At 40.3% G+C, this 19,014-nt stretch overlaps 1 protein-coding gene across 2 annotated transcripts in view; it reads right to left on the minus strand.

The window, feature by feature from the left end:
• The window catches only part of LOC143036383 (uncharacterized), a 220,468-nt gene that overhangs the window by 80,346 nt on the left and 121,108 nt on the right, over window positions 1–19,014 (minus strand). The window contains exon 1 of one of the 2 annotated variants that reach the window (XM_076203660.1): window positions 2,192–2,331. The exons of the other annotated variant lie outside the window; for it this stretch is intronic. The gene's annotated coding sequence lies outside the window, so the exon portion shown is untranslated. Of the gene's footprint in view, window positions 1–2,191; window positions 2,332–19,014 lie in introns of those variants that run through there. 2 annotated transcript variants of the gene reach the window in all.

The raw sequence follows: 19,014 nt of genomic DNA on the forward strand, positions 1-19,014 counted from the left end.
ATATATATGTGTGTGTGTGTGTGTGTGTGTGTGTGTGTGTGTGTAAATAAGAGAAGTAAAGTACAAGATAAAAGAGGCAAAGAGGAGAGCAGCTGTGAAATGGGGTAAGAGTATGACAGAATTTTTTGAAAGTAATAAAAAAGATGTTTTGGAAGGAAATTAAGAGAGGAACAGGAGGCGAATCAATTAGAGAAGAAAAGGTAAAAGGTGCAGATGGAGGGATGATAAAGGAAGAGAGGGAAGTAAGGGGAAGATGGGCAGAGTATTTTAGGGAGTTGCTAAATGTGAAGGAGGATAGGGAGGGAAAGGTAGCTGGAGTGGGAAGCGCAAAGAAAATGAGAGTGATGAGTGAGGAAAATGGAGGAGAAATATGGAATAAAGTGAAAACAGTTATTAAAATGATAAGAGCAGGTAAGGCACCTGGGTTGGACGGGTGTTATGTGGAGTGTCTAAAAAAGGGAGATACAGTGATGGTGGATTGGCTGGTGAGGTTTAATGTTTTAATGTTTGTTTAAAAGAGGGTAGAGTGCCGGAGGACTGGAGGAGTGCCTATATAGTTCTACTTTACAAGGGAAAGGGGGACAAGTGTGAGTGCAGTAGTTTCAGAGGGATCAGTTTATTGAGTGTAGTTAGGAAGGCTTATGGTAGGGTTTTGACTGAGAGGATTAGGAGAGGAACAGATGGTGTAATTGGTGAGGAACAGGGCGGGTTTAGTACAGGTAAGGGTTACGAGGATCATATTTTTGTGGAAAGCCAGATAAGTGAGAAAGCTTTAGGAAAAGGTAAGTTTTTTTTTAGCCTTTATGTATTTGGAAAAGGTTTATGACAGGGTAGACAGGTAGACACTGTGGGAGGTATTACAGATATATGAGATAGGAGAAAAGCTGTTAAGAGCAGTCAAGAGTTTTAACGAGAGTAGTAGAGTCTGTGTTAGAATTAGAAATGGAGAGTGAGTGGTTTGAGGTAAAAGTGGGACTTCGCCAGGGATGTGTTATGTTGCCTTGGCTTTTAAACTTATACATGGATGGAGAGGTGCGAGAGGTACACGCAAGGATAATGGGCCGGGGATTGGATATTGTTAAAGAAAATGGTGAAAAGTGGGAGATAAGCCAGTTGTTGTTTGCTGACGACACTGGGTTTTTATATATATGCACACACACACACACACACACACACACACACACACACACACACACACACACACACACACACACACACACATATATATATATATATAAATATATATATATATATATATATATATGTGTGTGTGTGTGTGTGTGTGTGTGTGTGTGTGTGTGTGTGTGTGTGTATGACTAGTAAACTTCGTTTGTATTAGTATTGGTCATCAACATCCTCTGGAATCACTTTTAAGCTTTGATCTTTTACATGCAAGTACAGCAATTCTTTAATCTGCTTCTGGCATATCATAGACAGACTCCAGTAATTTAGTGGCACATGTCACACAGCTTCCCTGTCTCTGCTATTGTCTTTTGGAAGTGTCATTACCACACATTGTAATGATCAAAGCTCCTGAGCATCAATAAAAAAAAAGGATAAATTTTATGGTTGTAGGAAATGAAGGCTTTAATTGTTATGTTGCTTTGCCTCGGTACCCCAAAATCTCCTTTAAGAATACGGCCCTAGAGCAAAGTGCAATTCAGTACGGTCTTCGTGATGGAGATGTTTACGAGTCTTTCTTGAGAGACCAATGGGTGCCTGAGGTCTCTATAAATCTATTTTTTTCTTTTATCCTTTTTTTTCTGCAGTAGCACTTCTTATGAAAAAAGGGGCTGGCTTCTGATAGGCCACTTTCCTTTTGGTTTTCACTTCATTAATATCTGCTTATCATTCTCAGTTTTCTGGAGGTTGGGGTCGGAGGGTAGTAGACCAACTGACGCTGCATCAGTCTGAAGAGTGGCATCCAAGTTCAAAGGTACAAGCTCTGGATGATATGCAGGCAGACCATTTCGTCCTTCGTCAGATGAAGAGTATTATTGATTCTTTTGAAAAGATTATTGAAATCACCAACAACACATGACATATTTATCACCTTTACCCTATGTGCTATGACGGCCAGAACAAGTGGCAGTCACCCTAAACCAGGTACATAGGTACGGGACGAGATCGACAGACAATATCCTCCTAAGAATACAACAAAATATATCTTAACAATATCATAGAACCTTACTATTCTTAAGTATTGATCTTTATCGAAATGCGGCCGAGAAGTCAGTAACACTGGTGCATCTAATTCCTCGATTTGATGCGATTTCTGAAAACACTCAAGATACGGACACCCGCGCGGAGAGGGAGGAACCTCCTGCAGAAACCACCGCGTCCAAGAACGAACTGACAGGGTTCCTCAGCGCGAGCTCGCGAGACTCTGGGACGCGAAGTTCATGGGCTTCGTGTGGCCTTGAAGACTGCGCACGTTCACTGCGCTTTACGCTCATGCGTGTTACATGTATACGTGTATACATACGTACATGCATGCTCATATACATACATACATACATATTGTGGTCATGAGTTACAGTTTACCAGTGCTTCTATCCTTGTGGACAATCTCGCGCCGCGTGGATTCCTATTTACACATTACATACATGCATACATACATTATATACATATACACATTACGTAGACACATATACATACACATGTATTGCATGCATGCATACATACACACAAAACATACATCATACATACATCCATACATACATGTATACATACATAATGTATATATACATACATACATTGCATGTATATATCATACATATATTACAAACATACATACACACATATATAATTTTATATACATACATACACACGTAGATACATGCATACATACATACATATGTACATATAGTACATACATACATGTATACATACATGCATGTATACATATATACATACACATACATACATGCATACATACATACATACATACATACATACATAAATACTTACACACATACATTCATACAGACATACATGCATACGTACGTACATATATACTTACATACATACATACATTATAAGAGCATAAGAATATATGAATGAGGGAGACTGCAAGAGACCATAAGGCCTACACTAGCCAGTTCCATGTCCATTACCACCTATCATCCCCATCCATAAAGTTGTCTAAGCGTTTCTTAAAACAAATGATAGTTTCAGCGCTCACTACATGGTTACTAAGTCTGTTCCATTCGTTGACCACCCTATTAGTAAATAAATTCTTACCTACTTCCTTCTTAAATATACATTCGTCCAGTCTAAATCCATTAATGCGAGTCCTGCTCTGTTGTATTGATATGATGACTTTGTTTGCGTCACCCTTGTTAAAGCCTTTGATCCACTTAAACACTTGTATTAGATCACCCCGCACTCTGCGTCTTTATAGAGAGTGTAAGTAAAGGTGCCTAAACCTCTCTTCGTAAGGTAAATTTCTGAGCCCATGTATCATTTTGGTCATTCTCCTCTGTACTGATTCTAGTGAATTGATGTCCATTCTATAAGATGGAGACCAAAACTGTACCGCATAGTCAAGGATGGCTCTAACTAACGCTAGAGTTTGATAATCATCTCTGCACTTTTATTCGTAACCGTCCTAGCAATGAAACATATTAATCTGCTTTATTCCTGGCGCTAATGCACTGTTTCTTGGATTTAAGGTCAGGACTCACTAGAACTCCCAAGTCTCTCTCGCACTTCGTTTTCTCTAAAAACGTGTTATTTAAACTATATCTATTTTCGGGGTTACGTAGCTCTACGTTTAACAGGCTACACTTTGAGATATTGAAGTTCATTTGCCATTTCATCGACAATGTGAGCAATTTGTTAATATCATCCTGCAGAACCTCGGTGTCGTCTCCTGACCTAATTTGGCGTCCTATTTTAGTGTTGTCCGCAAACTTACTAACATCACTATTAATCCCATTGTCCAAGTCGTTTATGTACAAAATGAACAATAAGGGACCCAAAACCGAGCCCTAGGGACCCCACTAGAAACACTCCCGTTTTGATTTTACACCATTTATGGTGACCCGCTGTTTTCTCTAACTGATCCAAGCTCTAATCCATTCTAACACTTTTCCTCCTATGCCATGGGCTTTGATTTTATTTAGTAGTCTCTGGTGAGGCACCTTGTCGAACGCTTTGCTAAAGTCAAAGTAAATAACATCATAATTATCATTGCTATCTGACGCCTTATATACTTTTGTGTAAAAGGATAGAAGAGTAGTCACATATGACTTACCTTTGGAGAAACCATGCTGTGTGTCACGAATAAAATTATGTCTCTTGATGTGTTCTTTGAGTCTATTAACTATTATTACTCCAAGCATTTCCCCTATAACTGATGTCAAACTGATTGGTCTGTAGTTGCATATAAACGATTTATCTCCCTTTTTGAAAACAAGAACAACGTTTGCCTTCCCCCAAGTGCATGCAAGCATGCATGCATGCATATACCAAGGCTTTTTCCCCCTTTCAAGGGAGGTAGCCAAAAAGGGAAAGGCATAAAATCACTCCCACCCATTTCATCCCTAAATACACTCCACACCCCTCCCACCCTCCCTCTCATCTGAGCACCTCCTGGATGACGGGACATCCCTGCACCTTGCCCACCGCCCTGGGTCAGAAGCAGTGTCGCAAGACACAGCACATCCACAGCAAGGCCGCTTCATTTAATCGGCGACCCCCCCTCTCCGTCCCCCCTTGCATATAAGGAGAGGACGGGGAGAAATCCCTTCGGGCTGCGACAAAATTTGCTCACACATACCACCTCACCCCCCACCCCCCTGCCCATTCCTCCTCATGCAATCACAACATCATCCGTATACAACCATTCTCCACTCACCTCTGTCTTCCGTCCTCTCCCGTCCTTCCTCAACAGACATCCCCCTCTTCCCCAAAGCCCCCTTCCCCCAAGTAATAGGCACAAAACCAGTGTCTACCGAGTTACTAAATATTTCTGTTAACTGGTCGCAGATTTCAAATTTACACTCTTTAAGCACTCTCGGAAAAATTTCGTCTGGACCCGGGGATTTTGTAGCTTTAAGTCTTTCAATCTGCTTGACTACTTCTAACTTACTAATGCTGATATTAGATAGTTTACTTTCTTAATCTTCTCTGACGATCGTATCGCAGTCAGGTACTTTATCTAACTTCTCCTAAGTAAACACAGAGAGAAAATATTTGTTAAACGCCTCACTCATTCTTTTCCTCCGATTCTATCATGACATTTTCGTAATTTTGTATTGGGCCTATTCTTTCCTTCAAATGTATGTATGATATATGTATGTAATGTATGTATACATGTATGTATGGATGTATGCATGATATATGTATTGTATGTATGTGTATGTATTGCATGTTTAAACACATACATATACATACATACATATATATACATCTATCCATCCATCCATACATACATGCATGCATACATACATACAGACATACATACATACATGTATGTATAAATGCATACATACACACATATACACATAAACACACATACAGTTCTCTCGAGCGAAAGTCTTTCTTCGGCCTCTGGATCCGGTCAAGGCTCCTGGGTCTCTGGAGACGTCCGGTGCTGAATGACAATGGCGGTCTTATCATTCGGGGAGTCATCGATGCTCCGAGCCTGCCCCCTCCCCTTTTTTTGCGAGAGAACAGAGATAACGTGAACCTCGCCCCTCCCCCTTCCCTTTCCTTCCAGTGTCTTCGTCGTGCCTCTTCTCTGAGAAATTGCTTAACTTCTTCGTCCAATTGCTCTCCATATGGTGTATTGGCTGCATATTTCAAGCATAGATGATATTCTAAGGATATTAGTGGCACTAGAATCAGTATAGAGGAGAATGTCTAAAATGATAGAAGGACTTAGAAATTTACCATACGAAGTCAGGCTTAGGCACTTACACTCTGGAAAGACGAACTGTGCGGGGTGATCTAATAGAGGTATTCGAATGGGTCAAGGGCTTTAACAACAGTGATGCAGGCAAGGTCATCATATCCAGACAGCAGAGAAGGACTAGTAGTAATGTATTTAAATTGGACAAATTTAAGTTTAAGAAAGAAATGGGGCAAGAGTTGGTTTACCAACAGGGTGGTTAAGGAATGGAAGAGAAGACTTGGTAACCATGTACTGAGTGCTGAAACAATTGGTTTGTTTTAAGCGAAGATTAGATAACTTTGTGGATAGTGATGACAGGTAGTAAGGGACACTGAACTCCCTAGTGTAGGACTTATGGTCTCTTGCGATCTCCTCCATTCTTATGTTATGCAATTTCTTTTACAGGAATCGTATGTAACTTTACCTAATGTATTGGGTATGCGTTGTTCCCTATATTTTTGCATGTGCGTGTGTGTGTGTGTGTGGATATGTATAGATGTATTTTTTGCATAATTGTAACATACAAGAATGGAGCGATTGTGGGAAGGGTGTCGTGATTCTGTATCTCCGACTTGAATTTAAATTTGTAATGATTTTTTTTTCATGAGACTATTTCCTTATTAAGCCTGGATTGTATATCAGTTCAGTGCAAAAAACTGGGCGAGTGTGCATCAGCCCAATCGCCCTCAATACCAGCTTATGCCGGGGCGAAAGGGGCAGGATTCCCATCCTACGTGTGGATCCATATGTAAGAAAAATGTGACCTCGGGTTTATTATTTCTCTTTGTAGCGTCACAGAAGTTATTTTGAATTGTTCTCCATTTTTCATTTTTGGACCAGAACGTTCCGAATTCTAGAAATATTCCATATACCAGTAACACTGCTTAAAAAAAAAAAAAAAAAAAAAAAAAAAAAAAAAAAAAAAAAAAAAAAAAAAAAAACAACCCACCCCGGGGGTGGGGGGTGAGGAGAGGCGTTTCTCTTCTGAATATTAGAGATTTACGAATTGTAGGGATTCCGAATAGAAAGAGAACTTTGAGTTTTGGAAGAGTACCACCAAGTACATTACCCTTGGCCTCCCGTTTGAGAAACATTACGCGTTAACGACATCGCTAACAGCAGCCGAGTGCTAGATCGTTGCTTCTCGATTCGTTTCTGGTCTTTTTCCTTCACTTTAGGAGTCAAATCGTTAACCCCTTAGTACATCTAGAGTGTTACAACACATGTGCAACTACTGGTAATAAATAAATAGATAAATAAATAAATAAATAAATAAAATAGATAAAATATACAGTGAGAGAACTGTGAATTCAATGATCTTAATTCGATTGATAAACTTATTTAGTTTAATGTAATTTGAAACTGTACACAACCCGTCAGATTTCGAGCCTACGTTAAGAACAAACGAAACAAAGAAGAAGAAAAAATAACTCTTCCATTTTGTCTTCTGATAATAGATTTTTTTTCTTCAAAAGTCCCGTTCTTTGTCAATATTCTACGTGGAAAACTGCAGTCTCTGAAACATTTATGACTGAACCAAACTCGCTCCAATGCAGTCGTCTTCCAAAAAACTTCAGTCAATTCTTAGTACTATTCTGAGTCGAATTCACCGTTTCAGGGAATTATGTCGTCAACCGCCAAGCTGAGGCGGTCGATTACCAGTCAGTGTACACCAAGTCGATCAAGGAGAGGTCGGTTGGGAGGGAGAGGAAAGAGGTTTGTGTAGATACAGTAAGCTCACCGTAAGTCTACCGCATGGCGTGTTCAAGTATTGCAAAACTTTACGTTCTGATAACTTTTAATGCACGAGCAGATGTAGTTACCAGACTCTATCTGGCGATAGTTAGACCCATCCTTGACTATGGGGTACAATTTTGGTCTCTGTCTTATAGAATGGATATAAGTTCACTTGAATCAGTAAAGAGGAGAATGACCAACATGATAAATGGGCTCAGAAATTTACCTTACGTAGACTGGCTTAGGCACTTTAACTTACACTCTCTGGAAAGACGTAGAGTGCGGGGTCATATAATAGAGCAGTGGTTCCCAAACTGTGGGTAAATTACCCCCTGGGGGGGGAGATAACAAATTTCGGGGGTAATGGAGGGCTGACAAAAAATTAAAAATAAAATAGAATAAAATAAAATCAAGAAAACATCATGGTACCCGGCATTAGGATTAAGGTTAACTTAGTACGTATAATTGTAAAACTGAAAAAAAAGGTTGGGAACCACTGTAATAGAGGTATTCAAATGGGTTAAGGGCTTTAACAAGGGTGATGCGGGCAAGGTCACTATATTAAGACAACATAGCAGAACTCGCAATAATGAATTTAGATTGGACAAATTTAGATTTAAGAAATAAATAGCCCAAAACTAGTTTACCAATATTGGTTAACGAAAAGAATAGACTTAGTAACCATGTAGTAAGTGCAAAAACTCTTGGTTGTTTTACGAGAAGATTAGATAAATTTTTGGATAGGGATGATAAGTAGTAATGGACATGGAACTGTCTACGGTAGGCCTTATGATCTATTGCAGTCTCCTTCATTCCTATGTTCTTATGTTCACCCTCCCCAATTAGAGCTCTGAGCTCAAATATGACCCGATCTAAGGGTAATTGTGTGTGTGTACGTGTGTGTGTGTGTGTGTGTGTGTGTGTGTGTGTGTGTGTGTGTGTGTGTGTGTGTGTGTGTGTGTATGTGTGTGTGTGTATGTATATGTATGTGTATGTGTGTGTGTGTGTATGTATGTGTATGTATGTGTATGTGTGTGTATGTGTGTGTATGCGTGTGTGTACGTGTGTGTATGTGTACGTGTGTGTATGTGTACGTGTGCATGTGTACATGTGTGTATGTGTGTATGTGTATGTGTATGTGTGCGTGTACGTGTGTGCATGTGTACGTGTGTGTATGTGCACGTGTGCATGTGTACATGTGTGTATGTGTGTGCATATATATATGTGTGTGTGTATTTATCTAATTGTAGTATACAGGAAAAGAACAACGCTCGTTGGGTCCCGTCTCCTCTCAATTTATCATATTTAGCTTCACATGTGTGTGTATATGTGTGTACGCTTGTGTAGGTGTACGCGTGTGTGTACGTATGTGTATGTGAAAAACAATGAGTTTCTTGACATGGCTAGAGTGATTGACCTCTTTGACCTGATAACGCTTTGATGGATCACGTTCTTGGGTCGAATTCGAAAAACAATAACAGCCTGAGGAAATGGTCTTCACCTTTGCTCACGTCCGACATTTTATTCAGAACCAAAAATACAAAAAAGGAAATAAGAAAAGTACCTCGCGCCTAAGCGATAGAATGATATTTTATATTTTGATATATGATGATATATGACATATGATATATCCACTACAATAAATTGTAAAAAAAAAAGGGAGAAATTTACGGGGGGGGGGAAAATTACAAAATGCTGCATAAAAGATCAAATATCACTTATAAAAGATTGCATACGATAACAGAAACTGTTTTTGTTGGGAAAGGTAGATATAAGATTCCCATACTTTAAAGCCTTTCACTATCCGCCATGAGTTGTGTATTTCTTGTGGCTGCCTCCAAGTGATTTTATCTACTGAAGGGGGGTGGGGGGCAGAGTTGACTGCCATTTGAAGGTTAGGCCAGCCTCATTTTGCATTGAGTTAGCCTCGCAGCTGACTCAAAAATGTCTGACTTCTTCGTGAACAACACCCAAACTTTATTTCCGAGTTCAAAGAGTAAGCCATGATTAAGCGATGAGCACAAAACAGTGTATAAAAATTTCTTTGTTTTTCTTTTTCAGAATAAATCAGAGAACATAAGAACATAAGAATGAGAATGCAAGAGACCCTAAGGCCTACACTGGGCAGTTCCATGTCCTTTACCACCTGTCATTCCTATTCATAAAGCTATCTAATCTCCTCTTAAAGCAACCAATAATTTCAGCGCTCACTATATGGTTACTAAGTCTATTCCATTCATTAATCTCTCTGTTGGTAAACCAATTCTTGTCTATTTCCTTTTTAAGGCTAAATTTGTCCAATTGCTACGAGTCCTACCCTTCTGTCTTAATATAACAGTAGTGAAAAAAAGACTCGTTGAGCACCGTTCCGGGAAGAACCGGAAAATGAACTGAGTTCCAGAAGTGGGGAAGTGTCTGGAGTCTCCGCATTCCAGAGTTCGAGTCCTGCACAGTCCAGGGAAATACCAGAAGAGTTCCAGAACCTCACACTGGAAGGACACTGTATCTGCTGTGACACATTTATCTGTTTATCTTTCTATGTATTCACCTATCTATTCATTTACCTATTCATTCGCTTGTTTATTTATCGATTCATTCATTTATCTATTATTCATTTATTATCTATTTATCTATTAATTCATTTATTAAATATTCATCTCTTCATTTATCTATCAATTTATTTATTTGTTTATATATTTATTTTTTGCGGACTCTTATAAGGATAGGATTGGGGGAGTTGCAAATTTAGAAGAACAACGATCATGAAAACAGAACAAGACAAAATAAAATAATACTGTATGAAATAAAATAGAATAAGATAGATAAAAAACAAAAGACAACAGAATAAAACAAAAACAAAGTAATGAATTGTAGAAACAATGTACATAAACTAATAAAGACAATAAAGCAAGACAGCACAAAATTAATTTAACAGAATAAAATAAAACAAAATGAAAATCATGAAGACTCGATATAAATTTCTCGCTACACTTTTTCATTAACAACAAATTCAGTCGGCTGTCGACGTAAAGATTATTTCCATGGCTATCAAAACCAATAAATATTAGCCTGAATAAAATTTCTCAAGTATTCCACTCTTCTGTTTGGTTCGATCTCCCTGACGTCTGTTGGAGATCCTGTTTTGAATAAAATTGTCTGAAGTCAGTTGCATATCAACACTCATATAGTTTCGTACCTTATGCCTCAGCAACAGATTATGTTTTTTTGTGCCCATTGTTCAAGGCTGTTCTTTGTTCTATTCTATTTATATAGATATAAAACATAATCATGTACTGTATACCTTGAAATTAATTGGTACATTGTTTCATACTCGACATGATTTCTTTTTACCTTTTCATTCAGATTTCCACGTTTCGTTGTGCAAAACACTTTTCAGTTAACAAGACTTTGGGAAAAAACAAAACAAATTCAGTAGCAATGGAGCAACAAGAACAACTGAACGGGCTCAGGCTAAATCACATTTCACTCACGTTTTCAAAATATCACGCGTTAATGACGTCACTGGTGCAATTGATGACGTCACAAGTAAACAAAAGCAAACGGAATCTCTTCTCTACACTCAGTACCTCACCACTACTATACCCGACTCCCTCAGCTTAAAGGGGATTTATGAAATTAAAATTAATTTTCAATATTTACTTTTTTCTATATAATATTAACTACCAATTAACTCTAGGATCATGGAGATATCAAAGATTCTAGTTTGAGGTTATAGTTGCCAATACTTGAGTATTGACAATAAATAATGATGGAGATAGAACTCTTTATAGAACAATAATATAATTTATTGCTATCAAATATATTTGCTTAATCATGCAAAAGTATTGGCCTATAATTGCCATCAAATAATGACAGACTGAAGGCCTTAGATAACAATAGCATGTCATGTATTACCATCTATAATATCGAATTGCTTAATCATTAACACCTGATACGGAGTTTCGAATTGGCCAACGATACCACGATGATATTATGTAACTCAATTTCGCATTCATCGTTTTCTTCGCCTTGTCATGTACTCTCCTTTCCTCTCTCCTGAATTCCTGTTCTACCTTCGCTTAATCATCTCACGTTTGTTGTAATTAATTTCAGTCTCAGGAGGCAAGAGCAATGGCAACGGCAGCTGGGGTTGGATACTTTCACCCGCCGTCGCGCGCAGTCAGGTGTAGAGCTATGCCACCGTGCGCGAAAGGGATCTACGAAGACAGATCAAGAAGAAACGAGGAAAGAGGAAGCGGGAACATAGAAAGAGGAAAGAGGAGAGAGGAGAGAGGAAAGAGGAGAGAGGAGAGCGGAGAGAAGAGAGAGGAAAGAAGGAAGAAGGGAGAGGAAAGAGGAAAGAGGAGAGAGGAAAGAGGAGAGAGGAGAGAGGAAAGAGGAGAGAGGAAAGAGGAGAGAGGAAAGAGGAGAGAGGAAATAAGAAAGAGGAAATAAAAGAAAGAGTAAAGATAAAATAAAAGGCAAATGAAAAAGAAAAATAGAGGACTGGCTAAAAAGTATCAAAAGAATCGTAGGGGGGGTGGGTAGCTATTTCCCGAAGGAGTTCGGGAGTGCAGGTGGGCGGTTGGGTGAAGTAGTGTGAAGGACTGCGTTCAGACATTCCTGGGCTGGGTGTGGCTCTAAGGCTCACTATTTGATCCTAAGAGATACTATCAAAGTCAGTTGGATCTCATCTGCGAGAAGAACATAAGAACATACAAATGGAGGAGACTGCAAGAGACCATAAGGCCTACACTAGGCAGTTCCATGTTCCTCACCACCTGTCATCCCTGTCCATAAAGTTATTTAATCTTCTCTTAAAATTCTATAGAAATTCCAATTTCCGAACAATTGCTACGTTAATTTGTCCTTTAACCTAATAGAATAGTGTGGTATTAGCTAGAACAAACTCTATGAAATACTCTTGAAATACTCTAGCGCCTCTCGATACTCCAAAGAAGACTGAGGCATCCATCAGGTTGGGGTGGTGGTGGGGGGTTGGAAGTAAAAAAAAAAAAAAAAAAAAAAAATTAGAAGACAATGGAACCCAAGACTTGAAAGAAGGCGAATCGTGAGGAGGGCATAAAGCTAATGAGGTTCTTCAAGATATTGACGTAGTGGTGGCGGGGGGGGGGAGGGGAGGCTGTCGAAAAAACAAAAACAAACGGAATTTCGTGGAGAAGTATTTCTGTGTTGACTTGCCGGACTGCACAGCCTCCCATCACGGTTGAAGGGTAAGGCGGCAGGAGGGGAAGGGAAGGGAAGAAAAGGTAAGAAAGCCAAGGAAGGCAAGGTAGGGGTGTAAAGGGCGAGAAGGGATGGGAAAGGAAAGGAGGGAAAGGAAAGGAGGGAAAGGGAAAGAAAGCCAAGGAAGGCAAGGTATGGGTAGAAGGGGCAAGAAGGGATGGGAAAGGAAGGGAGGGAAAATGAAGGGAAGGTAAACGAAGGGAAGGGAAACTAAGGGAAGAAAAAGGAAATGAAGGGGGTAGACAGGAAGCAGAGGAAACTCTCATGCAACAGCTGGTGAATTGGGCGAGCGCACGTGTATGAATGTGTTTGTTTGTTTGTTTGCGTGCGCGCGCGCGTGTGTGTGTGTCTGAGTGTGTATAAGTGTGTGTACAGTATGTATGTATGTATGTATGTATGTATGTATGTATGTATGCGTGTATGTATATATATATATGTGTGTGTGTGTACGTATGAATGTAGGGCATTCCTGTGGTAATTTTGTATGGGCATGTATGTATGTATATGTGTGTGTATGTCTGAGTGTGTGTGTGTGTGTGTGTTTGTGTGTGTGTGTGTGTGTGTGTGTATGTGTATGTGTGTGTGTGTGTGTGTGCGTGCGTGCATGTGTGTGTGTGTGTGTTGGAGGGGAGTCGAAGGGGATCTAGTGTGTGGGCAGTGATGATGACATAAAGGAACCGAGACAAGATAGATGGCAAAATGGGCCAAAGAAATGTCTACAAATAATCTTTTGACCGCCGCTGGGTCCTTTTCACCTTCGCTTGATGCGGCATGCAAACAAAAACACTTTCTAAAGGGTTGATGATGCAGGCTGCATTGTTTGTCGAGTCTCGGAACGTAAACGTAGTTGCGAAAGTCACGGCGGAGTACGAGAAGAAAATAAACGGATAAGATGAGACTACAGAAGCGGAAATGAAGAAGAGAAGAGTAGCAGAGGTCAGAGAAACGTGTATACAAGAGAAAGAGAAAGGAACAGCCAAGGAAGAATTGTAAAGTGTAGGAGAGTTGGATGTATCATGTGATGTTGAGAAATCAGCTCTGTGAAAGGAGAATAGTTGGTATACGTTAAAGGAGGAGGAGGAGAAGGAGGAGAAGGAGGAGGAGAAGGAGGAGGAGGAGGAGGAGGAGGAGGAAAATAAGGAGGCTAGACGAGGGAGGAAGGGAAGGAGTAGGAGGAAGAGAAGAGGAAGTTTCTAGGAACTTCAACAATACTGAAAATCTATGATGATTCATCCCAACTTCGAACACATGTCAGCGTATTGAAAAAAATCCAGTTTAATAAAAACATGGGGAAGGCCTGAGTAGCGTTTTGGAAGGAAGGGAATAGAAGAGAGTAAACGAGGTTTGACGGGAAAGAGAGTAATGTCGAAACAAAGGGAAAAGAGAGATAAGAGGCATATCTATATGTACACATACATACTTACACACACACACACACACACACACACACACACACACACACACACACACACACACACACACACACACACACACACACACACACACACACACACACACACACACACACACACACACACACGCACATACACGCACACACACACACGCACACATATATATATATATGTATATATATATAACTTTTCAATGCATAAACCTTCTATTCAGCGAGGGTCGACCCCGGTAATAATGGAGGATTACGGTGAAATGTCTCGAAACCCTAAGGGCACCAAACCTAGCCCCTCACCTGGCTGAAGAGAACCGTCTGGCTCTGAACAGAACAGTGCTCTACGAAGTGCTCCACCACTGTATTGTAGGGAATAAGACCAGAGAACACTGCATGTCGTTTCTCTCTGTTTTTCCCATACGATACAATGAATGACGTCACTGAATGACGTCATTGTCGTGTAGCTTTGCACGCGCTGCGTGGCGGCGCTATCGGCTTTGTTCTCACTTCGCAAGGACAGATATTTTGAAATTAGCTTGGCTGGGGGATAGGCGGCAACTACTACTTACTCACCTCAGACGCTCCCAACGCACAAAGGGCAAAGGTAATCTTTTCGGAATATACAGTAGTTTGTGCGCTGCAAGGAGTCCTTTCAGGGTGTGGGATACGTCGTGATTTGCTACTAGCCATACTGCCAAATCAACCTAAGTACACATGCCGACCTCTCTTATTTCCCATCTATGTGCTACTTGATTTTTTATATTCTGTGTATACTAACAGAAACTGTATACCACAATGAATATAACTTTTTAGGGTTATAAGAACGATTTGAATCATTTCTATGACACGTGACAAGAGCGCTTTATTTCCCATGTTGCCACGTCGAGGTGTCACGGGGGAGACAGGCGGGATGGGGTATAGGTAATAATCGTTCTTATAATCCTAGAGAGTGATACGCAATGTACTATACAGCTTCATTTAATATATACAGAATAGAAAATCAAATAGCACATAAGAGAGAGAGAGAGAGAGAGAGAGAGAGAGAGAGAGAGAGAGAGAGAGAGAGAGAGAGAGAGAGAGAGAGAGAGAGAGAGAGAGAGAGAGAGAGAGAGAGAGAGAGAGAGAGAGAGAGAGAGAGAGAGAGAGAGAGAGAGAGAGAGAGAGAGAGAGAGAGAGAGAGAGAGAGAGAGAGAGAGAGAAAGCCATGTACTAAAGTTGATTTGACAGAATGACTCACATCTATCAGATCCTGAACGGACTTCTTGAAGTGCACAGTCCACAGTATAGTTACTCGTAAACTTATGTCGTAGGACGCTAATATACCGAATTAATAAAATCTAAATGGTTTCATAAGTCTCTCATCTTATTATTTTTTACCCATCTTTATGTTTTATTTGATTTGACTTAACCTTATTTCTATCTTTATTGTATCTATTTCATCTTTGTCTATCGCATTTTATCTTCATAATCTATGTTATCTATTTTTTTCATTCCATTTTTTTTCCACGGACTGATGATGGCGTTCGAAGGTCGTGCTCGCGTCTCCGCATGTTTCAAAATGTCAAACGTTCTTCGCTGCCACGAGCGCCAGTCCCGCTAAGTAGTTGCGGCGTGGTGCAAGGGGCCATTTTTCTTCATGCTCATTTTTCTTTTCTTTTTTTTTCCTCTTCCTTCTCTCCCTTCTCCTCCTCGTCCACTTCCTCTTTATTCCAACCCTCTTTCTTTCCCCCTCCTTTTCATTTTCCTCCTCTTTCTTTACCTCCTCTCCTTTCTACTCGTCAGCCTCTTCTCTCTTTTTCTCCTCTTTATTTTCCACCCTTTCCTTTTCCTTCTCTTCTCCTCTTCCATTTCCTGCTACTCCTCCTCCTCTTCCTTCTTTTTCTCCTCTTCCTCCTTCTCCTCCTCCTCATACTCACTCTCCTCCGCATCCTCCTGCTCCTTCTCCCCTTTCTTCTCCCTTTTCTCTTCCTCCTCCTTATCTTTCTCCTACTCCTCCTCCTCTTTATCTTCCTTCTCCTTCTCGTCCTCCTCAAGATTATTCTCCTACGCATCCTCCTACTCTTCCTTCTCTTCTTCCTCCTCTTTTTCCTTCTCCTCCTTCAGTATTTCCAGGAATGTGAAGGTCTCACTCCTTTATAGACTCGCTTACTCCTCGGGAGGGTTAAGGAAAAAGAGAAACGACGAAAAGAGAAAAAACGTGAACAGCTCACGAGTTTACTTCGTAAAAGGAGACCCCTCAACCCCATTGACAAAAAAAAAAAAAAAAAAAAAAAAAAAAAAAAAAAAAAAAAAAAAAAAAAAAAAAAAAAAAAAAAAAAAAAAAAAAAAAAAAAAAAAAAGAAGAAAAAAAAAATCCAGAACTCCACAACCTTTTTTTTGAACGCCACAACCTTTTTCGAACTCCACTTCGCAAAATGCATCACCCAAAAGCAGTCGGGATGACAGGAACAGTGCCTACTGGTACGGAAGGGATCCATCTTATGTTATCGTCGGGGTTCCAAGGAAATGAATAGAGTAGCTCAACGGCAGTCTGGATAAAAGGTACCTACGGAGGGATTTATATCAGAGGACTTATTCTCTTACCAGCCTGATGACGCCATCGTCCCTCCCGCTCCTCCCTCCTCAAAAAAAAAAAAAAAAAAAAGTAGCAAGGTGCTCCAAACCGTCAATACATTCACGACCTCGTGTTACCTGAGTGACACACCTCTATTCCTCCACACATTCATTCATTCATTCATTCATTCCTACCCTCCTCCCTTCCCTCTCTCTCTTTCTCCTTCCTTCCCTTCTTTCCTCCCCCCTCTTCCTCCCTCCCTGTCTCCTCTTGCCTTCCTTTTCCAGCTTCCTTACATTCCTTCTTATTTGCCTACCTATCTACCTATCTCTTTATTGCCCCCCTCTCTCCCTCTCTCTTCAACGTTTCCTTCCTATCTCTCAGTTATCTGACCTTCCTTCCTAATTATCTACTTACCTACCTACCTACCTACCTACCTACCTACCTACCTACCTACCTACTTCCCTCTCTTACCCTTTCCCTCTCTCCTTCCGTCCTTTTTCCCCCTTCCTCATTCCCTTTCTCCCTCCATATATCTACTTAACCTCGCGAAGGACTTAATACAAGTTTGACAAGTTTGACAGGAATCCAAAACACTTTCTACAACGTTCCTGATGGATCTACCGGACTCTACCAACAGCCAACGTACTGGACGACTACGCAGTTGAGGTGGCACCCATGAATCTACAACGTAGATTTGCGAGTTCCATCACGATCAATATTATTGACAATATACAGTCTCAATTCTACTGTCCCCAGTTGCATGGCCTTTCAATGATATTTTCACGCTAGAAATAATATTACGCAATAAGGATTATTGTGCAAAGGGGAAGAGAGCTAACATAATAAGATCCTTTTCAAGACTCCTGACAATGCATCCGGGATATCTTGTGATCTTTAGGGTTGATGGTCACATTACAGCGGAGTCTGTCGTAGGCGACATAGCGTCATCAACTTCGTCGCCATTGTGAACCATTTCATATATTTTGTTCTAGTTAACGTTATGCGGGTCATACGAAGTCAAGAGTGTGAGGAGGATCCAGACAGGCTTCTTGATCAACCTAGATCCTCCTTCAAGCCAAGGTCCAGCTCTCCTTAGCTGTACAGAATTGCTTGTCTTTAGTCAATCAACCAGCCAGCAAGACAGACAGACAGACAGACAGACAGACAATTATTATGCTCAGGAAACAGGCAAGAACTGGTTTACCAAGTGATTGGTTAACGAATGGAATAAACTTAGCATGTACTGACCACTGAAACAATTGGTTATTTAAAGAGAAGATTAAATAACTTTATGGATTGAGATGACAGCCGGTAAGGGACATAGCACTACCTAGTTTAGGCCTTATGGTCTCATGTAACCTTTTCCATTCTTATGTTTCTCCATCTTGTTTATAATCTGTCATAACGAAATAGTCTCCGAAGTCTTAATAACAGAATTAAGAACGACGCCTTCGATGACTATGCACTAGATGGCGTCTGTTGCAGCGACATGACGTAAGCAGGAGGCTGATCTCCAAGACCTCTTGGATGTGAGGCGGTGTGGAAAGGAGAGTGTCTGAAGAGGCCCGTCGGTTGTTATGCAACGCATGAAGTCACGAATTTGAACCAACCTATGAATATAATTACGAAAACATAACTTTCCTTCCCGCCTGAGTATTAAACAAATATATGAAGAAGACCCAAGGGGTCGCAATGTTTAGATCTGAATAAAACTTTATATTTTAGCCTCAGCGTTTCATTGTCACCTCATCTCCAATATACTCGGAATTGTTTATATATGGGATACTTATGCGTAGTAGTAGTAGTAGTAGTAGTAGTAGTAGTAGTAGTAGTAGTAGTAGTAGTAGTAGTAGTAGTAGTAGTAGTAGCAGCAGCAGCAGCAGCAGCAGCAGTAGTAGTAGTAGTAGTGGTGGTAGTAGTAGTTCAGCCTTAATGGTCAACTACATGACCAACCTATCCCCTGAGGGACGATACAGCCTCTGTACGTCACCACGGAGGCTTAATCCGGCTCGCTAAGGTTGTACGTATGATGAGAAGTGCTGCATGTGAAAGTTTTAGTAAGTTGAAATGGCTGTGGATGTGAATGAAGTCTGAAATCACTATTATCGCCTCGACCATACGGATTAGGTGTTAGCAAATATTATATGCGACCCTGATCTACCGCACCTC

Source organism: Oratosquilla oratoria, chromosome 20 (genome assembly GCF_046742065.1).
Source record: "Oratosquilla oratoria isolate Oo_2021 chromosome 20, ASM4674206v1, whole genome shotgun sequence".
In the NCBI taxonomy this organism is placed as follows: Eukaryota; Metazoa; Arthropoda; class Malacostraca; order Stomatopoda; family Squillidae; genus Oratosquilla; species Oratosquilla oratoria.